This window comes from Gorilla gorilla, chromosome 5 (assembly GCF_029281585.2).
Source record: "Gorilla gorilla gorilla isolate KB3781 chromosome 5, NHGRI_mGorGor1-v2.1_pri, whole genome shotgun sequence".
In the NCBI taxonomy this organism is placed as follows: domain Eukaryota; kingdom Metazoa; phylum Chordata; class Mammalia; order Primates; family Hominidae; genus Gorilla; species Gorilla gorilla.
Genome location: NC_073229.2, coordinates 74212 through 95753, shown reverse-complemented (window position 1 = coordinate 95753; position 21542 = coordinate 74212).

The window sequence follows — 21542 nt, the reverse complement described above, 5'->3', positions numbered from 1 at the left end:
TAGATATTTCCATGTTTACACAGATAGCGCTGTAACTATTTTCATGTTTATACAGATATCGGTGTAAGTATTTCCATGTTTATACAGATAGTGGTGTAGATATTTCCATGTTTATACAGATAGCGGTGTAGATATTTCCATGTTTATACAGATAGCGGTGTAGATATTTCCATGTTCATACAGATAGCGGTGTAGATATTTCCATGTTTATACAGATAGCGGTGTAGATATTTCCATGTTCATACAGATAGCGGTGTATATATTTCCATGTTCATACAGATAGCGGTGTAGATGTTTCCATGTTCATACAGATAGCGGTGTAGATATTTCCATGTTCATACAGATAGCGGTGTAGATATTTCCATGTTCATACAGATAGCGGAGTAGTTATTTCCATGTGTAAAGAGATAGCTGTGTAGATATTTCCCTGTATATGCAGATAGCAGTGTAGATATTTCCATGTTCAAACAGATAGCGGTGTATGTATTTCCATGTTCATACAGATAGCGGTGTAGATATTTAAATGTTCATACAGATAGCGCTGTAGATATTTCCATGCTTATACAGATAGCGGTGTAGTTTTTTCCATGCTTATAGAGATAGCGGTCTAGATATTTCCATGTTCCTATAGATGGCTGTGTAGATATTTCCATGTTTATACAGATAGCATTGTAGGTATTTCTATGATTATAGAGATAGCGGTGTAGATATTTCCATGTTTACAGAGTTGGCGGTGTAGATATTTCTATATTCATACAGATGGCGGTGTAGATATTTCGATTTTTATACAGATAGCAGTGTAGATATTTCCATCTTTATACACATAATGGTGTAGATATTTCCATGTTTTAAGAAATATCCGTGTAGATAATTCCATGTTTACACAGATAGCGGTGTAGATATTTCCATGTTTACACAGATAGCAGTGTAGATATTTCCATGTTTATAGAGATGGCTGTGTAGATATTTCTATGTTTATAGAGATAGCGGTGTAGATATTTCCGTGTTTACACAGATAGTGGTGTAGCTATTTCCTTGTTTACACAGATAGCGGTGTAGATATTTCCATGTTCATACAGATAGCTGTGTAGATATTTCCATGTTTATAGAGATATCGGTGGAGATATTTCCATGTTTATACAGATAGCAGTGTAGATATTTCCATGTTCATACAGATGGCGGTGTAGGTATTTCCATGTTCATACGGATGGCGGTGTAGATATTTCCATGTTCTTACAGATGGCGGTGTAGATATTCCCATGTTTATAGACATAGCGTTGTAGATATTTCCATGTTCACAGAGATAGCGTTGTAGATATTTCCATGTTTACACAGATAGCGGTGTAGATACTTCCATGTTTATACAGATAGTGGTGTAGATATTTCCATCTTTATAGAGTTGGCGGTGTAGTTATTTCCATGTTCATGCAGACGGCGGTGTACATATTTCCATGTTTATATAGTTGGCAGTGTAGATATTTCCATGTTCATACAAATGGTGGTGAAGATATTCCCATGTTTACACAGATAGCGGTGTAGATATTTCCATGTTTATACACATAACGGTGTGGATTTTTTTCTCGTTTTTAGAGATGGCGGTGTAGATATTTCCTTGTTTAGCCAGAGAGCGGTGTAGATATGTCCATGTTTATGCAGATAGCGGTGTAGACATTTCCATGTTTATACAGATAGCGGTGTCGATATTTCCATGTTTATACAGATAGCGGTGTAGATATTTCCATGTTTACACAGATAGCGCTGTAGCTATTTTCATGTTTATACAGATATCGGTGTATTTCCATGTTTATACAGATAGTGGTGTAGTTATTTCCACGTTTATTGAGATAGCGCTGTAGATATTTCCATGTTTATAGAGATAGCGGTGTAGATATTTCCATGTTTACACAGATAGCGGTGTAGATATTTCCGTGTTTACACAGATAGCGGTGTAGATATTTCCATGTTTATATAGTTGGCAGTGTAGATATTTCCATGTTCATACAAATGGCGGTGAAGGTATTTCCATCTTTATACACATAACGGTGTAGATATTTCCAAGCTTTAAGAGATAGTGGTGTAGATATTTCCATGTTTACACTGATAGCGGTGTAGATATTTCCATGTTTATCCCGATAGCGGTGTACATATTTCCGTGTTTATACAGATGGCGGTGTAGATATTTCTATGTTTATACAGAAAGCGGTGTAGATATTTCCATCTTTATACACATAACGGTATAGATATTTCCTTCTTTTTAGAGATAGCGGTGTAGATATTTCCATGTTTACACAGATAGCGGTGGAGATATTTCCAAGTTTACACAGATAGAAGTGTAGATATTTCCATGTTTATACAAATAGCGGTATAGATATTTCCATTTTATACAGATAGCGGTGTAGTTATATCCATGTTTATAGAGATAGCAGTGTAATTATTTCCATGTTTACACAGATAACACTGTAAATATTTCCGTGTTTATGCGGATAGCGGTGTAGATATTTCCATGTTCATAGAGATTGCGGTGTAGATATTTCCATGTTTATCCAGATATCTGTGTACATATTTCCGTGTTTATACAGATGGCGGTGTAGATATTTCTATGTTTATACAGAAAGCGATGTAGATATTTCCATCTTTATACACATAACGGTGTAGATATTTCCTTCTTTTTAGAGATAGCGGTGTAGATATTTCCATGTTTACACAGATAGAAGTGTAGATATTTCCATGTTTATAAAAATAGCTGTATAGATATTTCCATCTTTATACAGATAGCGGTGTAGATATTTGCATGTTTATACAGATAGCGGTGTAGATATTTCCATGTTTATACAGATACCGGTGTAGTTATTTCCAAGTTTTTACAGTGAGCGGTGTAGATATTCCCACGTTTACACAGGTAGCAGTGCAGATATTTCTATGTTTACATAGATAGTGCTGTATGTATTTCCATGTTTATGCAGATAGCGGTGTAGATATTTCCATCTTTAAACAGATAGCGCTGTAGATATTTCCGTCTTTATACACTTACCGGTGTAGATATTTCCTTCTTTTTAGAGATAGTGTTGTGGATATTTCCATGTTTACACAGATAGCGGTGTAGATATTTCCATGTTTACACAGATAGAAGTGTAGATATTTCCATGTTTATACAGATAGCGGTGTAGATATTTCCAAGTCTATTCAGTTAGCGGTGGAGGTATTTGCATGTTTATACAGACAGCTTTGTAGATGTTTCCAATTTATACAGATAGCGGTGTAGATATTTCCACGTTTACACAGGTAGCGGTGTAGTTATTTCCACGTTTACACAGGTAGCGGTGTAGATATTTCCATATTTAAATAGATACTGGTGTATGTGTTTCCAAGTTTATGCAGATACCAGTGTAGATATTTCCATGTTCCTACAGATGGCGGTGTAGATATTTGCATGTTCATACAGATGGCGGTGTAGATATTTCCATGTTTATAGATATAGCGGTGTAGATATTTCCATGTTTAGCCAGATAGCGGTGTACTTATTTCCATGTTTATACTGATGGCGGTGTAGATATTTCCATGTTTATAGAGATAGCGGTGTAGATATTTCCATGTTCCTACTGATGGCGTTGTAGATATTTCCATGTTTATAGAGTTCGCGGTGTAGATATTTCCATATTCATACAGATGTCGGTGTAGATATTTCCATGTTTATACACATAGCAGTGTAGGTATTTCCAACTTTATACACATAACGGTGTAGATATTTCCATGTTTACAGAGATAGCGGTGTAGATATTTCCATATTAACACACATAGCGTTTTAGATATTTCCATGTTTACACAGATAGCGGTGTAGATATTTCCATGTTTATACAGATAGCGGTGTAGATATTTCCATGTATATAGAGATAGCGTTGTGGATATTTAGATGCTTACACAGATAGCGGTGCAGATATTTCCATGTTTACACAGATAGCGGTGTAGATATTTCCAAGTTTTTGCAGATAGCCGGGTAGATATTTCCACTTTTAGACAGATAGCGGTGTAGATATTTCCATGTTTAAACAGATAGCGGTGTAGATATCTCCATGTTCCTACAGAGGGCGGTGTAGATATTTCCATGTTTATACAGTTGGCGGTTTAGACATTTCCGTGTTCATACAGATGGCGGTGTAGTTTTTTCCATGTTTATACAGATAGCGGTTTAGATATTTCCATCTTTATACACATAACCGTGAAGTTATTGGCATCTTTTTAGAGATAGCGGTGTAGATATTTCGATTTTTACACAGATAGTGGTGTAGATATTTCCAAGTTTACACAGATAGCAGTGTAGATATTTCCATCTTTACACGGATAGCGGTGTAGATATTTCCATGTTTTTACAGATTGCAGTGAAGATATTTGCATGTTTATACAGATAACGGTGTCAATATTTCCATGTTTATACAGATAGCGGTGTAGATATTTCCATGTTTATACAGATAGCGGTGTATCTATTTCCATGTTTACATAGATAGCGGTGTAGATATTTCCACGTTTATAGAGATAGCGGTGTAGATATTACCATGTATATACAGATAGCGGTGTGGATATTTCCATGTTTATAGAGATAGCAGTGTAGATATTTCCATGTTCCAACAGATGGCGGTGTAGATATTTCCATGTTCATACAGAAGGTGGTGTAGATACCGGTGTAGATATTTCCATGTTCCTACAGATGGCGGTGTAGATATTTCCATGTTCATACAGATGGCGGTGTAGATATTTCCATGTTTATACGGATAGCGGTGTAGATATTTCCATGTTCCTGCAGATGGCGGTGTAGATATTTCCATGTTTATAGAGTTGGCGGTGTAGATATTTCCATATTAATACAGATGGCGGTGTAGATATTTCCATGTTTACACAGATAGAAGTGTATATATTTCCATGTTTATACAAATAGCGGTGTAGATATTTCCATGTCTATTCAGATAGCGTTGTACATATTTGCATGTTTATACAGACAGCGGTGTAGATATTTCCATTTTTATACAGATAGCGGTGTAGATATTTCCATGTTTATACAGATAGTGGTGTAGATTTTCCCACGTTTACACAGGTAGCGGTTTAGATATTTCCATGTTTATAAAGATAACGGTGTATGTATTTCCATGTTTATGCAGATAGCGGTGTAGATATTTCCATGTTTATACAGAAAGCGGTGTAGATACTTCCATGTTTATACAGATAGTGGTGTAGGTATTTCCATCTTTATAGAGTTGGCGGTGTAGATATTTCCATGTTCATGCAGACGGTGGTGTACCTATTTCCATGTTTTTATAGTTGGCAGTGTAGATATTTCCATGTTCATACAAATGGCGGTGAAGATATTCCCATGTTTACACAGATAGCGGTGTAGATATTTCCATCTTTATACACATAACGGTGTGGATATTTCCATGTTTTTAGAGATAGCGGTGTAAATATTTCCTTGTTTACCCAGAGAGCGGTGTAGATATTTCCATGTTTATGCAGATAGCGGTGTAGACATTTCCATGTTTATACAGATAGCGGTGTCGATATTTCCATGTTTATACAGATAGCGGTGTAGATATTTCCACGTTTACACAGATAGCGCTGCAGCTATTTTCATGTTTATACAGATATCGGTGTAAGTATTTCCATGTTTATACAGATAGTGGTGTAGTTATTTCCACGTTTATTGAGATAGCGCTGTAGATATCTCCATGTTTATAGAGATAGCGGTGTAGATATTTCCATGTTTATATGGATAGCGGTGTAGATATTTCCATGTTCCTACAGATGGCGGTGTAGATATTTCCATGTTTATAGAGTTGGCGGTGTAGATATTTCCATATTAATACAGATGGCGGTGTAGATATTTCCATGTTTACACAGATAAAAGTGTATATATTTCCATGTTTATACAGATAGCGGTGTAGATATTTCCATGTCTATTCAGTTAGCGTTGGAGATATTTGCATGTTTATACAGACAGCAGTGTAGATGTTTCCAATTTATACAGATAGCGGTGTAGATATTTCCATGTTTATACAGATAGTGGTGTAGATATTTCCACGTTTACACAGGTAGCGGTGTAGATATTTCCATGTTTAAATAGATACTGGTGTATGTGTTTCCATGTTTATGCAGATACCGGTGAAGATATTTCCATGTTCCTACAGATGGCGGTGTAGATATTTGCATGTTCATACAGATGGCGGTGTAGATATTTCCATGTTTATAGATATAGCGATGGAGATATTTCCATGTTTAGCCAGATAGCGGTGTACTTATTTCCATGTTTATACAGATGGCGGTGTAGATATTTCCATGTTTATAGAGATAGCGGTGTAGATATTTCCATGTTTCTTCTGATGGCGGTGTAGATATTTCCATGTTTATAGAGTTCACGGTGTGGATATTTCCATATTCATACAGATGTCGGTGTAGATATTTCCATGTTTATACACATAGTAGTGTAGATATTTCCATCTTTATACACATAACGGTGTAGATATTTCCTTCTTTTTAGAGATAGTGTTGTGGATATTTCCATGTTTACACAGATAGCGGTGTAGATATTTCCATGTTTACACAGATAGAAGTGTAGATATTTCCATGTTTATACAGATAGCGGTGTAGATATTTCCATGTCTATTCAGTTAGCGGTGGAGATATTTGCATGTTTATACAGACAGCGGTGTAGATGTTTCCAATTTATACAGATAGCGGTGTAGATATTTCCATGTTTATGCAGATATTGGTGTAGATATTTCCACGTTTACACATTTAGCGGTGTAGATATTTCCATGTTTAAATAGATACTGGTGTATGTGTTTCCATGTTTATGCAGATACCGGTGTAGATATTTCCATGTTCCTACAGATGGCGGTGTAGATATTTGCATGTTCATACAGATGGCGGTGTAGATATTTCCATGTTTATAGATATAGCGGTGGAGATATTTCCATGTTTAGCCAGATAGCGGTGTACTTATTTCCATGTTTATACAGATGGCGGTGTAGATATTTCCATGTTTATAGAGATAGCGGTGTAGATATTTCCATGTTCCTACTGATGGCGGTGTAGATATTTCCATGTTTATGGAGTTCACGGTGTAGATATTTCCATATTCATACAGATGTCGGTGTAGATATTTCCATGTTTATACACATAGCAGTGTATATATTTCCAACTTTATACACATAACGGTGTAGATATTTCCATGTTTACAGAGATAGCGGTTTAGATATTTCCATATTAACACACATAGCGTTTTAGATATTTCCATGTTTACACAGATAGCGGTGTAGATATTTCCATGTTTATACAGATAGCGGTGTAGATATTTCCATGTATATAGAGATAGCGTTGTGGATATTTAGATGCTTACACAGATAGCGGTGCAGATATTTCCATGTTTACACAGATAGCGGTGTAGATATTTCCAAGTTTTTGCAGATAGTCGGGTAGATATTTCCACTTTTAGACAGATAGCGGTGTAGATATCTCCATGTTCCTACAGAGGGCGGTGTAAATATTTCCATGTTTATACAGTTGGCGGTTTAGACATTTCCATGTTCATACAGATGGTGGTGTAGATATTTCCATGTTTATACACATAGCAGTGTATATATTTCCAACTTTATACACATAACGGTGTAGATATTTCCATGTTTACAGAGATAGCGGTTTAGATATTTCCATATTAACACACATAGCGTTTTAGATATTTCCATGTTTACACAGATAGCGGTGTAGATATTTCCATGTTTATACAGATAGCGGTGTAGATATTTCCATGTATATAGAGATAGCGTTGTGGATATTTAGATGCTTACACAGATAGCGGTGCAGATATTTCCATGTTTACACAGATAGCGGTGTAGATATTTCCAAGTTTTTGCAGACAGTCGGGTAGATATTTCCACTTTTAGACAGATAGCGGTGTAGATATCTCCATGTTCCTACAGAGGGCGGTGTAAATATTTCCATGTTTATACAGTTGGCGGTTTAGACATTTCCATGTTCATACAGATGGTGGTGTAGTTATTTCCATGTTTATACAGATAGCGGTTTAGATATTTCCATCTTTATACACATAACCGTGAAGTTATTTGCATCTTTTTAGAGATAGCGGTGTAGATATTTCGATTTTTACACAGATAACGGTGTAGATATTTCCAAGTTTACACAGATATCAGTGTAGATATTTCCATCTTTACACGGATAGTGGTGTAGACATTTCCATGTTTTTACAGATTGCAGTGTAGATATTTGCATGTTTATACAGATAACGGTGTCAATATTTCCATGTTTATACAGATAGCGGTGTAGATATTTCCATGTTTATACAGATAGCGGTGTAGATAATTCCATGTTTACACAGATAGCGGTGTAGATATTTCCGTGTTTACACAGATAGCGGTGTAGATATTTCCATGTTTATATAGTTGGCAGTGTAGATATTTCCATGTTCATACAAATGGCGGTGAAGGTATTTCCATCTTTATACACATAACGGTGTAGATATTTCCAAGGTTTAAGAGATCGTGGTGTAGATATTTCCATGTTTACACTGATAGCGGTGTAGATATTTCCATGTTTATCCAGATAGCGGTGTACATATTTCCGTGTTTATAGAGATGGCGGTGTAGATATTTCTATGTTTATATAGAAAGCGGTGTAGATATTTCCATCTTTATACACATAACGGTGTAGATATTTCCTTCTTTTTAGAGATAGCGTTGTAGATATTTCCATGTTTACATAGATAGTGGTGGAGATATTTCCAAGTTTACACAGATAGAAGTGTAGATATTTCCATGTTTATACAAATAGCGGTATAGATATTTCCATCTTTATACAGATAGCGGTGTAGTTATTTGCATGTTTATACAGATAGCGGTGTAGATATTTCCATGTATATAGAGATAGCGTTGTGGATATTTAGATGCTTACACAGATAGCGGTGCAGATATTTCCATGTTTACACAGATAGCGGTGTAGATATTTCCAAGTTTTTGCAGATAGCCGGGTAGATATTTCCACTTTTAGACAGATAGCGGTGTAGATATTTCCATGTTTAAACGGATAGCGGTGTAGATATCTCCAAGTTCCTACAGAGGGCGGTGTAGATATTTCCATGTTTATACAGTTGGCGGTTTAGACATTTCCATGTTCATACAGATGGCAGTGTAGTTATTTCCATGTTTATACAGATAGCGGTTTAGATATTTCCATCTTTATACACATAACCGTGAAGTTATTTGCATCTTTTTAGAGATAGCGGTGTAGATATTTCGATTTTTACACAGATAGCTGTGTAGATATTTCCAAGTTTACACAGATAGCAGTTTAGATATTTCCATCTTTACACGGATAGCGGTTTAGATATTTCCATGTTTTTACAGATTGCAGTGTAGATATTTGCAAGTTTATACAGATAACGGTGTCAATATTTCCATGTTTATACAGATAGCGGTGTATCTATTTCCATGTTTATATGGATAGCGGTGTAGATATTTCCACGTTTATAGAGATAGCGGTGTAGATATTACCATGTATATACAGATAGCAGTGTGGATATTTCCATGTTTATAGAGATAGCAGTGTAGATATTTCCATGTTCCAACAGATGGCGGTGTAGATACTTCCATGTTCATACAGAATGTGGTGTAGATACCGGTGTAGATATTTCCATGTTCCTACAGATGGCGGTGTAGATATTTCCATGTTCATACAGATGGCGTTGTAGATATTTCCATGTTTATAGATATAGCGGTGTAGATATTTCCATGTTTATTCAGATAACGGTGTACCTATTTCCATGTTTATAGAGATAGCGGTGTCGATATTTCCATGTTTCTACAGATGGCGGTGTAGATATTTCCATGTTTACACAGATAGCGTTGTAGATATTTCCATGTTTTTAGAGATAGTGGTGTAGATATTTGCATGTTCATACAGATGGCTGTGTAGATATTTCCATGTTTATACAGATAGCGGTGTAGATATTTCCATCTTTATACACATAACGGTGTAGATATTTCCTTCTTTTTAGAGATAGCGTTGTAGGTATTTTCATGTTTACTCAGATAGCTGTGTAGATATTTCCCTGTTTACACAGATAGAAGTGTAGATATTTCCATGTTTATACAAATAGCGGTGTAGATATTTCCATGTCTATTCAGATAGCGGTGTAGATATTTGCATGTTTATACAGACAGCGGTGTAGATATTTCCATTTTTATACAGATAGCGGTGTAGATATTTCCATGTTTATACAGATAGTGGTGTAGATGTTCCCACATTTACACAGGTAGCGGTGTAGATATTTCCATGTTTATAAAGATAACGGTGTATGTATTTCCATGTTTATGCAGATAGCGGTGTAGGTATTTCCATGTTTATACAGATAGCGGTGTAGTTACTTAAATGTTTATACAGATAGTGGTGTAGATATTTCCATCTTTTAGAGTTGGCGGTGTAGATATTTCCATGTTCATGCAGACGGCGGTGTACATATTTCCATGTTTGTATAGTTGGCAGTGTAGATATTTCCATGTTCATACCAATGGCGGTGAAGATATTCCCATATTTACACAGATAGCGGTGTAGATGTTTCCATCTTTATACACATAACGGTGTGGATATTTCCATGTTTTTAGAGATAGCAGTGTAAATATTTCCTTCTTTACCCAGAGAGCGGTGTAGATATTTCCATGTTTATGCAGATAGCGGTGTAGACATTTCCATGTTTATACAGATAGCGGTGTCGATATTTCCATGTTTATACAGATTGCGGTGTAGATATTTCCATGTTTACACAGATAGCGCTGTAGCTATTTTCATGTTTATACAGATATCGGTGTAAGTATTTCCATGTTTATACAGATAGTGGTGTAGTTATTTCCACGTTTATTGAGATAGCGCTGTAGATATTTCCATGTTTATAGAGAGCGGTGTAGATATTTCCATGTTTACACAGATAGCGGTGTAGATATTTCCGTGTTTACACAGATAGCGGTGTAGATATTTCCATGTTTATATAGTTGGCAGTGTAGATATTTCCATGTTCATACAAATGGCGGTGAAGGTATTTCCATCTTTATACACATAACGGTGTAGATATTTCCAAGCTTTAAGAGATAGTGGTGTAGATATTTCCATGTTTACACTGATAGCGGTGTAGATAATTCCATGTTTAGCCAGATAGCGGTGTACTTATTTCCATGTTTATACAGATGGCGGTGTAGATATTTCCATGTTTATAGAGATAGCGGTGTAGATATTTCCATGTTTCTTCTGATGGCGGTGTAGATATTTCCATGTTTATAGAGTTCACGGTGTGGATATTTCCATATTCATACAGATGTCGGTGTAGATATTTCCATGTTTATACACATAGTAGTGTAGATATTTCCAACTTTATACACATAACGGTGTAGATATTTCCATGTTTACAGAGATAGCGGTCTAGATATTTCCATATTAACACACATAGCGTTTTAGATATTTCCATGTTTACACAGATAGCGGTGTAGATATTTCCATGTTTATACAGATAGCAGTGTAGATATTTCCTTGTATATAGAGATAGCGTTGTGGATATTTAGATGCTTACACAGATAGCGGTGCAGATATTTCCATGTTTACACAGATAGCGGTGTAGATATTTCCAAGTTTTTGCAGATAGCCGGGTAGATATTTCCACTTTTAGACAGATAGCGGTGTAGATATTTCCATGTTTAAACAGATGGCGGTGTAGATATCTCCATGTTCCTACAGAGGGCAGTGTAGATATTTCCATGTTTATACAGTTGGCGGTTTAGATATTTCCATGTTCATACAGATGGCGGTGTAGTTATTTCCATGTTTATACAGATAGCGGTTTAGATATTTCCATCTTTATTCACATAACCGTGAAGTTATTTGCATCTTTTTAGAGATAGCGGTGTAGATATTTCAATTTTTACACAGAGAGCGGTGTAGATATTTCCAAGTTTACACAGATAGCAGTGTAGATATTTCCATCTTTACACGGATAGCGGTGTAGATATTTCCATGTTTTTACAGATTGCAGTGTAGATATTTGCATGTTTATACAGATAACGGTGTCAATATTTCCATGTTTATACAGATAGCAGTGTATCTATTTCCATGTTTATATGAATAGCGGTGTAGATATTTCCACGTTTATAGAGATAGCGGTGTAGATATTACCATGTATATACAGATAGCGGAGTGGATATTTCCATGTTTATAGAGATAGCAGTGTAGATATTTCCATGTTCCAACAGATGGCGGTTTAGATATTTCCATGTTCATACAGAAGGTGGTGTAGATACCGGTGTAGATATTTCCATGTTCCTACAGATGGCGGTGTAGATATTTCCATGTTCATACAGATGGCGTTGTAGATATTTCCATGTTTATAGATATAGCGGTGTAGATATTTCCATGTTTATCCAGATAACGGTGTACCTATTTCCATGTTTATAGAGATAGCGGTGTCGATATTTCCATGTTTCTACAGATGGCGGTGTAGATATTTCCATGTTTACACAGATAGCGTTGTAGATATTTCCATGTTGATAGAGATAGCGGTGTAGATATTTGCATGTTCCTACAGATGGCTGTGTATATATTTCCATGTTTATACAGATAGCGGTGAAGATATTTCCATCTTTATACACATAACGGTGTAGATATTTCCTTCTTTTTAGAGATAGCGTTGTAGATATTTCCATGTTTACACAGATAGCTGTGTAGATATTTCCCTGTTTACACAGATAGAAGTGTAGGTATTTCCATGTTTATACAAATAGCGATGTAGATATTTCCATGTCTGTTCAGATAGCGGTGTAGATATTTGCATGTTTATACAGACAGCAGTGTAGATATTCCCATTTTTATACAGATAGCGGTGTAGATATTTCCATGTTTATAGAGATAGTGGTGTAGATGTTCCCACGTTTACACAGGTAGCGGTGTAGATATTTCCATGTTTATAAAGATAACGGTGTATGTATTTCCTTGTTTATGCAGATAGCAGTGTAGATATTTCCATGTTTATACACATAGCGGTGTAGATACTTAAATGTTTATACAGATAGTTGTGTAGATATTTCCATCTTTTAGAGTTGGCGGTGTAGATATTTCCATGTTCTTGCAGACGGCGGTGTACATATTTCCATGTTTGTATAGTTGGCAGTGTAGATATTTCCATGTTCATACAAATGGCGGTGAAGATATTCCCATATTTACACAGATGGCGGTGAAGATATTCCCATATTTACACAGATAGCGGTGTAGATATTTCCATCTTTATACACATAACGGTGTGGATATTTCCATGTTTTTAGAGATAGCGGTGTAAATATTTCCTTGTTTACCCAGAGAGCGGTGTAGATATTTCCATGTTTATGCAGATAGCGGTGTAGACATTTCCATGTTTATACAGATAGCGGTGTTGATATTTCCATGTTTATACAGATAGCGGTGTAGATATTTCCATGTTTACACAGATAGCGCTGTAGCTATTTTCATGTTTATACAGATATCGGTGTAAGTATTTCCATGTTTATACAGATAGTGGTGTAGTTATTTCCACGTTTATTGAGATAGCGCTGTAGATATTTCCATGTTTATCCAGATAGCGGTGCACATATTTCCGTGTTTATACAGATGGCAGTGTAGATATTTCTATGTTTATACAGAAAGCGGTGTAGATATTTCCATCTTTATACACATAACGGTGTAGATATTTCCTTCTTTTTAGAGATAGCGGTGTAGATATTTCCATGTTTACATAGATAGCGGTGGAGATATTTCCAAGTTTACACAGATAGAAGTGTAGATATTTCCATGTTTATACAAATAGCGGTATAGATATTTCCATCTTTATACAGATAGCGGTGTAGTTATTTGCATGTTTATACAGATAGCGGTGTAGATATTTCCATGTGTATACAGATAATGGTGTAGTTATTTCCATGTTTTTACAGTGAGCGGTGTAGATATTCCCACATTTACACAGGTAGCAGTGCAGATATTTCTATGTTTATATAGATAGCGCTGTATGTATTTCCATGTTTATGCAGACAGCGGTGTAGATATTTCCATCTTTAAACAGACAGCGCTGTAGATATTTCCATCTTTATACACTTAACGGTGTAGATATTTCCTTCTTTTTAGAGATAGTGTTGTGGATATTTCCATGTTTACACAGATAGCGGTGTAGATATTTCCATGTTTACACAGATAGAAGTGTAGATATTTCCATGTTTATACAGATAGCGGTGTAGATATTTCCATGTCTCTTCAGTTAGCGGTGGAGATATTTGCATGTTTATACAGACAGCGGTGTAGATGTTTCCAATTTATACAGATAGCGGTGTAGATATTTCCATGTTTATGCAGATAGTGGTGTAGATATTTCCACGTTTACACATTTAGCGGTGTAGATATTTCCATGTTTAAATAGATACTGGTGTATGTGTTTCCATGTTTATGCAGATACCGGTGTAGATATTTCCATGTTCCTACAGATGGCGGTGTAGATATTTGCATGTTCATACAGATGGCGGTGTAGATATTTCCATGTTTATAGATATAGCGGTGGAGATATTTCCATGTTTAGCCAGATAGCGGTGTACTTATTTCCATGTTTATACAGATGGCGGTGTAGATATTTCCATGTTTATAGAGATAGCGGTGTAGATATTTCCATGTTCCTACTGATGGCGGTGTAGATATTTCCATGTTTATAGAGTTCACGGTGTAGATATTTCCATATTCATACAGATGTCGGTGTAGATATTTCCATGTTTATACACATAGCAGTGTAGATATTTCCAACTTTATACACATAACGGTGTAGATATTTCCATGTTTACAGAGATAACGGTTTAGATATTTCCATATTAACACACATAGCGTTTTAGATATTTCCATGTTTACACAGATAGCGGTGTAGATATTTCCATGTTTATACAGATAGTGGTGTAGATGTTCCCACATTTACACAGGTAGCGGTGTAGATATTTCCATGTTTATAAAGATAACGGTGTATGTATTTCCATGTTTATGCAGATAGCGGTGTAGGTATTTCCATGTTTATACAGATAGCGGTGTAGATATTTCCATGTATATAGAGATAGCGTTGCGGATATTTAGATGCTTACACAGATAGCGGTGCAGATATTTCCATGTTTACACAGATAGCGGTGTAGATATTTCCAAGTTTTTGCAGATAGCCGGGTGGATATTTCCACTTTTAGACAGATAGCTGTGTAGATATTTCCATGTTTAAACAGATAGCGGTGTAGATATCTCCATGTTCCTACAGAGGGCGGTGTAGATATTTCCATGTTTATACAGTTGGCGGTTTAGACATTTCCATGTTCATACAGATGGCCGTGTAGTTATTTCCATGTTTATACAGATAGCGGTTTAGATATTTCCATCTTTATACACATAACCGTGAAGTTATTTGCATCTTTTTAGAGATAGCGGTGTAGATATTTCGATTTTTACACAGATAGCGGTGTAGATATTTCCAAGTTTACACAGATAGCAGTGTAGATATTTCCATCTTTACACGGATAGCGGTGTAGACATTTCCATGTTTTTACAGATTGCAGTGTAGATATTTGCATGTTTATACAGATAACGGTGTCAATATTTCCATGTTTATACAGATAGCGGTGTAGATATTTGCATGTTTATTCAGATAGCGGTGTAGATAATTCCATGTTTACACAGATAGCGGTGTAGATATTTCCGTGTTTACACAGATAGCGGTGTAGATATTTCCTTGTTTATATAGTTGGCAGTGTAGTTATTTCCATGTTCATACAAATGGCGGTGAAGGTATTTCCATCTTTATACACATAACGGTGTAGATATTTCCAAGCTTTAAGAGATAGTGGTGTAGATATTTCCATGTTTACACTGATAGCGGTTTAGATATTTCCATGTTTATCCAGATAGCGGTGTAGATATTTCCAACTTTATACACATAACGGTGTAGATATTTCCATGTTTACAGAGATAGCGGTTTAGATATTTCCATATTAACACACATAGCGTTTTAGATATTTCCATGTTTACACAGATAGCGGTGTAGATATTTCCATGTTTATACAGATAGCGGTGTAGATATTTCCATGTATATAGAGATAGCGTTGTGGATATTTAGATGCTTACACAGATAGCGGTGCAGATATTTCCATGTTTACACAGATAGCGGTGTAGATATTTCCAAGTTTTTGCAGATAGCCGGGTGGATATTTCCACTTTTAGACAGATAGCCGTGTAGATATTTCCATGTTTAAACAGATAGCGGTGTAGATATCTCCATGTTCCTACAGAGGGCGGTGTAGATATTTCCATGTTTATACAGTTGGCGGTTTAGACATTTCCATGTTCATACAGATGGCGGTGTAGTTATTTCCATGTTTATACAGATAGCGGTTTAGATATTTCCATCTTTATACACATAACCGTGAAGTTATTTGCATCTTTTTAGAGATAGCGGTGTAGATATTTCGATTTTTACACAGATAGCTGTGTAGATATTTCCAAGTTTACACAGATAGCAGTGTAGATATTTCCATCTTTACACGGATAGCGGTGTAGACATTTCCATGTTTTTACAGATTGCAGTGTAGATATTTGCATGTTTATACAGATAACGGTGTCAATATTTCCATGTTTATACAGATAGCGGTGTAGATATTTGCATGTTTATACAGATAGCGGTGTAGATAATTCCATGTTTACACAGATAGCGGTGTAGATATTTCCGTGTTTACACAGATAGCGGTGTAGGTATTTCCATGTTTATATAGTTGGCAGTGTAGATATTTCCATGTTCATACAAATGGCGGTGAAGGTATTTCCATCTTTATACACATAACGGTGTAGATATTTCCAAGCTTTAAGAGATAGTGGTGTAGATATTTCCATGTTTACACTGATAGCGGTGTAGATATTTCCATGTTTATCCAGATAGCGGTGTACATATTTCCGTGTTTATACAGATGGCGGTGTAGATATTTCTATGTTTATACAGAAAGCGGTGTAGATATTTCCATCTTTATACACATAACGGTGTAGATATTTCCTTCTTTTTAGAGATAGCGTTGTAGATATTTCCATGTTTACATAGATAGCGGTGGAGATATTTCCAAGTTTACACAGATAGAAGTGTAGATATTTCCATGTTTATACAAATAGCGGTATAGATATTTCCATCTTTATACAGATAGCGGTGTAGTTATTTGCATGTTTATACAGATAGCGGTGTAGATATTTCCATGTATATAGAGATAGCGTTGTGGATATTTAGATGCTTACACAGATAGCGGTGCAGATATTTCCATGTTTACACAGATAGCGGTGTAGATATTTCCAAGTTTTTGCAGATAGCCGGGTAGATATTTCCACTTTTAGACAGATAGCGGTGTAGATATTTCCATGTTTAAACAGATAGCGGTGTAGATATCTCCAAGTTCCTACAGAGGGCGGTGTAGATATTTCCATGTTTATACAGTTGGCGGTTTAGACATTTCCATGTTCATACAGATGGCGGTGTAGTTATTTCCATGTTTATACAGATAGCGGTTTAGATATTTCCATCTTTATACACATAACCGTGAAGATATTTGCATCTTTTTAGAGATAGCGGTGTAGATATTTCGATTTTTACACAGATAGCTGTGTAGATATTTCCAAGTTTACACAGATAGCAGTTTAGATATTTCCATCTTTACACGGATAGCGGTTTAGATATTTCCATGTTTTTACAGATTGCAGTGTAGATATTTGCATGTTTATACAGATAACGGTGTCAATATTTCCATGTTTATACAGATAGCGGTGTATCTATTTCCATGTTTATATGGATAGCGGTGTAGATATTTCCACGTTTATAGAGATAGCGGTGTAGATATTACCATGTATATACAGATAGCAGTGTGGATATTTCCATGTTTATAGAGATAGCAGTGTAGATATTTCCATGTTCCCACAGATGGCGGTGTAGATACTTCCATGTTCATACAGAATGTGGTGTAGATACCGGTGTAGATATTTCCATGTTCCTACAGATGGCGGTGTAGATATTTCCACGTTCATACAGATGGCGTTGTAGATATTTCCATGTTTATAGATATAGCGGTGTAGATATTTCCATGTTTATTCAGATAACGGTGTACCTATTTCCATGTTTATAGAGATAGCGGTGTCGATATTTCCATGTTTATACAGATAGTGGTGTAGATGTTCCCACATTTACACAGGTAGCGGTGTAGATATTTCCATGTTTATAAAGATAACGGTGTATGTATTTCCATGTTTATGCAGATAGCGGTGTAGGTATTTCCATGTTTATACAGATAGCGGTGTAGATATTTCCATGTATATAGAGATAGCGTTGTGGATATTTAGATGCTTACACAGATAGCGGTGCAGATATTTCCATGTTTACACAGATAGCGGTGTAGATATTTCCAAGTTTTTGCAGATAGCCGGGTGGATATTTCCACTTTTAGACAGATAGCGGTGTAGATATTTCCATGTTCATACAGATGGCGGTGTAGATATTTCCATGTTCATACAGATGGCAGTGTAGATATTTCCATGTTTATAGAGATAGCGGTGTAGATATTTCCATGTTTATACAGATGACTGTGTAGATATATCCATGTTTACAGAGATAGCGGTGTAGTTATTTCCATGTTTACACAGATAGTGGTGTAGATATTTCCATGTTTACACAGATAGCATTGTAGATATTTCCATGTTTATACAGATAGCAGTGTAGATATTTCCATGTATATAGAGATAGCGGTGTAGATATTTCCATGTTTATACAGGTTGCGGTGTAGATATTTCCATATTTATACAGATAGCGGTGTAGTTATTTCCATGTTTTTACAGAGAGTGGTGTAGATATTCCCACGTTTACACAGGTTGCGGTGTAGACATTTCCATGTTTATACAGATAGCGGTGTATGTATTTCCATGTTTATGCAGATAGCGGTGTAGATATTTCCATGTTTATTCAGATAGCGGTGTAGATATTTCCATATTCCTACAGATGGCAGTGTAGATATTTCCATGTTCATACAGATGGCGGTGTAGATATTTCCATTTTCTTACAGATGGCGGTGTAGATATTTCCATGTTGATACAGATGGTGGTGTAGATATTTCCATGTTCATACAGATGGCATTGTAGATATTTCCATTTTTATACAAAACGGTGTATATATTTCCATATTCCTACATATGGCCCTGTAGATATTTCCATGTTTATAGAGATGGCGGTTTAGACATTTCCATGTTCGTACAGATGGCGGTGTGGATATTTCCATGTTTATACAGATAGCGGTGTACATATTTCCATCTTTATACACATAATGTTGTAGATATTTCCATGTTTATACAGGTGGTGGTGTAGATACTTCCATGCTCATACAGATGGCGGTGTAGATATTTCCATGTTTATAGAGATAGCGTTGTAGGTATTTCCATGTTAACAATGATAGTGGTGTAGATTTTTCCATGTTTACACAGATAGCGGTGTAGATATTTCCAAGTTTATAGAGATAGCGGTGTAGGTTTTTCCATGTTTACACAGATAGCTGTGTAGATATTTCCAAGTTTATAGAGATAACGGTGTAGATACTTCCAGGTTTATACAGATCGCGGTGTAGCTATTTCCATGTTTATATTGATGGCTGTGCATATATTTCCATGTTTATAGAGATAGCGGTGTAGATATTTCCATGTTTGCACAGATAGCGGTGTAGGTATTTCCATGTTTACACAGATAGCGGTGTAGATATTTCCGTGTTTATACCGATAGCGGTGTAGATATTTCCGTGTTTATAGAGATAGCAGTGTAGATATTTCCATGTTTATACTGATAGCGGTGTAGATATTTCCATGTTCATACACATGGCGGTGTAGATATTTCCACGTTTATACAGATGACGGTGTAGATATTTCCATGTTCATACAGATGGCGGTGTAGATATTTCCATGTTCATACAGATGGCGGTGTAGATATTTCCATGTTTATAGAGATAGCGGTGTAGATATATCCATGTTTACACAGATAGCGGTGTAGATATTTCCATGTTTACAGAGATAGCGTTGTAGATATTTCCATGTTTATACAGATAGCGGTGTAGATATTTCCATGTTTATAGGGTTGGTGGTGTAGATATTTCCATGTTCATACTGATGGTGGTGTAGATATTTCCATGTTTATATAGTTGGCAGTGTAGATATTTCCATGTTCATACAGATGGCGGTGTAGATATTTCCATGTTTATTGAGATGGCGGTGTAGATATTTCCAAGTTTATGCAGATAGCGGTGTAGATGTTTACATCTTTATACAGATAGCGGTGTAGATATTTCCATGTTCATATAGATAGCGGTGTAGATATTTCCATGTTCATGCAGATAGCGGTGTAGATATTTCCAAGTTTATTCTGATAGCGGTGTAGATATTTCCATGTTCATACAGATAGCGGTGTAGATATTTCCATGTTTATCCCGATAGCGGTGTACATATTTCCGTGTTTATACAGATGGCGGTGTAGATATTTCTATGTTTATACAGAAAGCAGTGTAGATATTTCCATCTTTATACACATAACGGTATAGATATTTCCTTCTTTTTAGAGATAGCGGTGTAGATATTTCCATGTTTACACAGATAGCGGTGGAGATATTTCCAAGTTTACACAGATAGAAGTGTAGATATTTCCATGTTTATACAAATAGCGGTATAGATATTTCCATCTTTATACAGATAGCGGTGTAGATATATCCATGTTTATAGAGATAGCAGTGTAATTATTTCCAAGTTTACACAGATAACACTGTAGATATTTCCATGTTTATACAGATAGCGGTGTAGATATTTCCATGTTCATCGAGATTGCGGTGTAGATATTTCCATGTTCATATAGATAGCGGTGTAGATATTTCCATGTTCATACAGATGGCGGTGTAGATATTTCCATGTTCATACAAATGGCGGTGTAGATATTTCCATATTCATAGAGATGGCGGTGTAGATACCGGTGTAGATATTTCCATGTTCCTACAGATGGCGGTGTAGATATTTCCACGTTCATACAGATGGCGTTGTAGATATTTCCATGTTTATAGATATAGCGGTGTAGATATTTCCATGTTTATTCAGATAACGGTGTACCTATTTCCATGTTTATAGAGATAGCGGTGTCGATATTTCCATGTTTCTACAGATGGCGGTGTAGATATTTCCATGTTTTCACAGATTGCGTTGTAGATATTTCCATGTTTATAGAGATAGCGGTGTAGATATTTGCATGTTCCTACAGATGGCTGTGTAGATATTTCCATGTTTATACAGATAGCGGTGTAGATATTTCCATCTTTATACACATAACGGTGTAGATATTTCCTTCTTTTTAGAGATAGCGTTGTAGGTATTTTCATGTTTACTCAGATAGCTGTGTAGATATTTCCCTGTTTACACAGA